The following is a 6,363-nucleotide window of genomic DNA, read 5'->3' on the forward strand; positions in this document are numbered from 1 at the left end:
GTGCCATATTTTTCATATATTGAGCAACCCACGCTGTTTATTTATCAACAAAATAACGATTTTAACACTTGCAACCAAAAATGGTACTTTAACTAACTTTCGGTTCCATGAAACATGCATGGCTTAGTCTTTGAGACGAGTGTATGACTACACGCGGCATTCTAATTTACCGACAGTCGCGAGACAAGCTATTAAATATTGGTAAGGCAGGGATCTTTCCGTGAACCCAGTATCTTCCCTGAATCAGTAAACGCATATGCGCAACTTTCTGCGCATATACGTTTCGTGCACAAGTTAGCAGTGGCAACTTGCTATAGTCAGCTACCAGTGAATCCCCCTCCACTTGAGCCTATACTATTTAATCTTGTTACATTATATCTTATCAACGTCGGCCGTATTTATACTAAGGCATCATGACTCAGCTGCAGTCATGGGTTATGCGACAGCAGGTAAGTTTTACGGTCATTGCAGATTGGTGTATTCCAACATTACTCTGAAATGCTCGCAACGTATTTGTTATCGCGTATTCCCTTGATGAAAGCGAATAACAACTTTTTGTCATAATTGATGAAAATAAAAGTGTGTCCAAGTATGTAGGTATTCAAAGATTTTGATTGTCTGAAGAAGACTCGCTACTTCCTAGATGCACACAAATGTTGTGATGCCGTTATTATAAAGCACCCAATCCAATATACTGGTGAGAAACGTGCCGATGGATGAATGGCAAGAGGGTGTAGAAAAATGTCATGTCGCTAGCGTCAACCTCAGGGCACCAGGCGCACCCTGTTGTATTTTTGCCTTACCCTTCTACCGGACCTCTGGGAGGGTGGACCTTTATTTGTCCATTACTCGTGGGATTAATATGGAGAAAGAACAACAAAACAAAACACATTTAAGGACATTATTGAAAAGAAAACAAAAGTCAATAAAGAAAACGCCGGAACTCTCTAGCGAGGAATTAGAGGAGAGAAAGAAGAGAAGGAGGCTTTATATGAAAGATTATAGAGTTAATCGGTCACATCAAGCCAGAGAGGCTCGTTTGCAGCAATTGCGTCAGCATGCAGCTGAGATTCGAGCCTCAGAATCGGAGGAAGCCAGAGAGGCTCGTTTACAGCTTTTGCGTCAGCATGCAGCTGAGAGTCGAGCCTCAGAATCGGAGGAAGCCAGAGAGGCTCGTTTGCAGCAAGTGCGTCAGCACACAGCTGAAATGCGAGCCTCAGAATCGGAACAGGCCAGAGAAGAGCGTTTGCAACAAATGCAGCAACGAAACGCAGAGTTCCGAAGATTAAGTAGAGCCAGTATAGGGGGCTTCGAACAGTCAGTTAATACGTTCTGTGATAAGATGTGTGAGATTTGTACTAAACGATGTTATCAACATCAAATTTCCAAGTGGATTGTAAATACTACAACGGCACCATACTTGCCTACGGAATTAAAAGACAAAAATTGCTTGGTTGTTTGCAATCGTTGCAAGACCCATTTGACTTCAAAGAAAAGTATTGCACCATCTAAATCTTATTGGAACAATCTGGATCCAGGCTCTATCCCAGAAGTGATTGCGGATTTATCACAAGCCGAGCAAAGGCTCATTTCACGCATTATTCCATTTGTTAAAATAATAAAATTAAGTGGTTTATTTGGGCAATATAGTTTTCGAGGTCAAGCGGTATTGTTCGCTCAGGATATTTTTGAAGTTATTGAAAATCTTCCGAATATGTTACCAAGGAGTACAAATAATGCTGGATTAGTTGTCATTACTGAGCGTCTTGAAAATATTAATGTAACAAGACAGTTTTCAGTATCTAGGCAAAAAGTATATGACGCTTTACACTGGTTAGTTGCTAACAATCCACTTTACAAAGACGTCACAATTGATCACAATGTCGTACTAAATGACGGGGACATTATAAGAACAGAAGTACCAGTAGATGTTGTTCTCGAAACCAACGAAGAACCTACTGAAGATACTAGTGCTTACATGAAAATCAGTGATTTTTCGAGAATTGTACGTGCTTCATGGCATCAAGGAAATGATGTCATATTTAGATCAGGATTCGCAGGTGTACAATGCTGTGCAATGGCATTGTCCAACATCTTAAGGGCCAGTATTCTTACACCACAACACTGGTCTACAAACACCCTGAATATGAATATGATGATGGGTGATCAAATCTACAGCGACATAAGGTTTCAAACGGAGAGAAATTTGACGGCATATCCTATTGAAAATGACGGATATCTACAGGTGCGGAATTTTAATGCTATCAAAGATAATTTGATCATATTCGGCAAAAGGTTTCAGATCACTATTGCCGATGATCCATGCATATATGGATGCTTGAATGATAAATTCAATAAAGCAAACCTTGGATGTACCCTTCGTCAAGGTCTGGAAGATCTGTTCGTGGAACATAAGGCTGGTATATTAATAACAGGTGGACAATCATTCGGAGTAATGCACTATAACAATAAATATTACTTCAGCAATTCGCATTCTTGTGGTCAAAAGGGATCCAAAGCAAACGATAGCAAGGGAAAAGCTTGCATCATCGAATGCGATAACTTAGACGAATTCGTGAGGATTTGTAAACGTACAACAGGCAGCAAAAATGTACAGTACACGCTTGATTATATTGATGTTGAAGTCTTTAATGTAAATGACCACTTTGATGAGACGGAAGCACAGCCGAGTATTGAGATGGTAACGGCAGTGCCCGAAACGATCACTTCTCGACAAGAGTCAACTGATCAAATAATTCCACTGCAGACGTCAGTGATGGCACCGATTGATGTTATGCAACCCAATGTAGAAGATGAACTACAGGTCTCGCGAAATCTCAACGAGATTACTCGCAAAACGAAAGATAATATCGTTAATGTGGGACATGAACTGAAAGCAGAAGAATTTTCATGGTATTTCTTGTTTCCTTATGGAAAGAACGGTTTTAAAGAGCAAAGACCAGTTAATATTACAGCGTTAGACTACTTTCAGTTCAGAATTTTGGGAAGTGACACAAGATTTCAACGAAACGACTATCTCTTTTATGCTTTATCCTTCTTCGAATATTATCGAATCAAAAGCACTATATCGGCATGCGGCAAGAAGATTGTTAATCAAGAAGGTGCAGTTGAAGACGTCCACCTTTACGTGAAAAACTTAAGAGGCTCTGCAGCGTATTGGAGATCAGCCTTGAACGAGCTATTAGCACAAATTCGATGTTTAGGCGCTCCAACCTACTTTGTAACTTTCAGCTCAAATGATCTCAATTGGTTAGATCAACGAAAAGCTTTGTTAATAGCTGATGGTAAACCAGATGTTGATCCTAGTACTCTCGACATTTATGAGACTCAAAAACTTATCGAAAAGTACCCAGTAATTTTGCGTCGACATTTCATGGTTAGAGTGAATGCTCTAATGAAATTTATCAAAAATAATGACGATGTATTTGGCGGTAAAGTGAAAGATCATTGGTGGCGAATTGAATTCCAGAACCGGGGCAGTCCTCATCTTCATATGGTGATTTGGATTGAAAACCATCCAGATTTTGACTCAGAAGAAGGGAAACTTCTTCTCGATCGTAACTGTTGCTGTAGAATGCCTACAGAAGAAGAAGATCCAGAGCTTCATGAATTAGTCAAAAAGTGTCAAATTCATCGGCATACACAAACTTGTACAAAAAATAATACTTCTGTACGATGCCGATTCAACTTTCCACGCCAACAGTGTGAGGAGACACGAATTGTGTCACATTCCTCAGATGAATTTCTTCGTAACGGGGGTAGAATTTGTTTACTTAAGCGTCGAAGGGAAGATGCTTGGGTAAATAACTACCACCCGGAGTTATTAAGGCTGTGGACAGGGAACATGGATATTCAGCCGTGTGGATCAAATGAAGCGATAGCGTACTATATAGCGAAGTATCTATCAAAAGCAGAACCCGAAGGCGTAGATTCTGGAATTGCGCAGGCAATACAGCAAATTCAACGCGAAGAGACTGATATTTCACGCAAACTGTTCAGAATATGCATGAAGATTCTTCATGAACGACAAGTCTCAGCTGCAGAATGTGTATATCGACTTTGTCATATCCCATTACGGGACAGTTCGCGAAGTTGCATCTTTCTGAACACAAGGAAACCAGAACAGCGTTACCGGGTATTGCAATTCGACAGAAGCGGGCATGTAACTGGCTATTATAGCAATATCTTTGAACGATATGAAAAACGCCCGTTAGAACATCCTGACTACAATTTTGCAAATATGAGCCTTACGGAGTTTGCAATGTTGTTTGAACCATTCTATCCGAAGACGGTAAGCGAGACCGAGGAAAGTGTTGATCATGATGCTTATGAAGAATATCGAAATACGCGTCGTCCACTCATCACCTTGTTAAATATGACTAAAATGGTCGTGAGGAACGTTCCCGCAGTTGTGAGGGTACCATACTTTATAGCAACATCAGATCCAGAAAACTTTTTCTACAGCTTACTCGTTCAATATATGCCTTATCGATCGGAAACGGAATTACTCGAAGGTTTCGATAATGCAAAACAGGCCTTCTTAGATCGAGAAAACCTTGAAATGAATAGATATATGTGTCAATTTCGAGAGCGGGACCAACAGCTTGAAAACGCATTCAATCAAATTCATGCATTTGAAATTTTAGAACAGCCAGAGATGATAAATCCTGAGGTTGACGAAGAAGAATTACCAGAAACAGAAATGAGCAATGATCAGTTTCAAAGGGCACAACAGGCTATGAATATTGATCAAAGACAATTGTTCATTTATATTACAGAGAGTATAAAAAACCAACTAGATGGTGACAGTAAACGAGAGAAAATTTTCGTAACTGGCGGAGCAGGTACTGGAAAAACTTTTCTCTTCAATTTACTGAAAAACCAAGTTAACCGATGTTATGGAAAATCGGTCGTGAAAATTGGTGCTCTCACTGGAGTAGCAGCACGGTTGGTAGGTGGATCTACACTACACCGTCTGCTAAAACTACCAGTACAAAAAGATGGGGTCATCGTTAGTATGCCACTTCTTACAGGTAATTACTTAAGAGTAATGCGTCAATTATGGCAAAATATTGAGTTTCTGTTTATTGACGAAATTTCTATGGTGCCTTATGAGATGCTCTGCATGATTGATTCTCGTTTGCGTCAACTGAAAAGTCCAGACACATGTTTTGGGGGCATAAATATTTTACTCTTTGGTGATCTAATGCAGTTACCACCTGTCCGAGGACATCAAGTATTTCAACAACCAGAACACATGAAACCCGCTACACACTTGTGGCGGCAATTTCGCCTGGTTGAACTTAAGCAAAATATGCGCCAACAAGGAGACACGACATTTATAGATGTGCTTAACGCCTTAAGAGTTGGAGAATTGACGTCTAAGCATTTTGAAGTTCTTCTTGGAAAAGTGTCAGCGGATACTACCGAAGAATTCTCGATTGAGCGGGCTTTAAGAATTTACCCAACGAATGTCCAAGTTGCTAGACATAACGAAAAAGTTCTCCAAAGCTTTGAGGACAAAGGGATTACTATCTATACAATTAAAGCACAAGACCAACTCATTGATGCTACACGAAATTTAGATAACAAGGACTTAAATTCTGTCATACCTAATGATATCAATAAAACAGGAGGTCTTCCTAATATATTGAAAATATTCGTAGGAGCTAAAGTGATGTTAAGGTCGAACATTGACGTGTCGAAAGGTTTGGTGAATGGTAACATGGGCTTCATTACAGAAATTATCTGGCCAAATTTCCGCAGGGACCAAGTATATGCGGAAGACATCCCATCAGTCCGCATTAATTTCGGTTCAGACGGTGAACATGTAATTAAGCCAATCTCGATACAATTCCCAGCAAAATACAGTTATGGAACTGCTGAGAGACGAATGTTGCCACTAATCCTGAGTTGGGCATCGACCGTTCATAAGATGCAAGGTTGTACAGTTGATCATGCAGTCATTTATCTGGGCTCTCGGCTGTTCGCTGCTGGACAAGCCTATGTAGCACTTAGTCGGTGCAGATCTTTGGACGGTATTCGAATTGAAGAACTTGACTGCTCAAAATTGACAGGTAAAACTCTATGTAACAGTGAAGCGTTAGATGAAATGATTCGATTAAGGAATAATAACTCATAAGAGTCGTAAATATCACTTAGTCGCAAATAATATAACGTCACTAGGCATCGTTGTTTAGGGTGGATATCAATGACCTATATTCCAATTACCTAAGTCTAGTGTTGGACATAATTCTTCTTTCTAAAATACGTCTGTCCACATTTCTATAATTTAGGGTATCTTCAACCCGCTTTTATATTAACTTCACTTACATATCTGCT

General features: G+C 39.8%; 1 protein-coding gene across 7 annotated transcripts in view; it reads right to left on the bottom strand.

Moving 5' to 3' along the window:
* Positions 1-6,363, bottom strand: part of LOC119835985 (hemicentin-2) — a 320,995-nt gene that overhangs the window by 241,441 nt on the left and 73,191 nt on the right. The gene's annotated exons all lie outside the window — the stretch shown is intronic.

The sequence above is a fragment of the Zerene cesonia genome, chromosome 22 (genome assembly GCF_012273895.1).
Source record: "Zerene cesonia ecotype Mississippi chromosome 22, Zerene_cesonia_1.1, whole genome shotgun sequence".
Lineage (NCBI taxonomy): Eukaryota > Metazoa > Arthropoda > Insecta > Lepidoptera > Pieridae > Zerene > Zerene cesonia.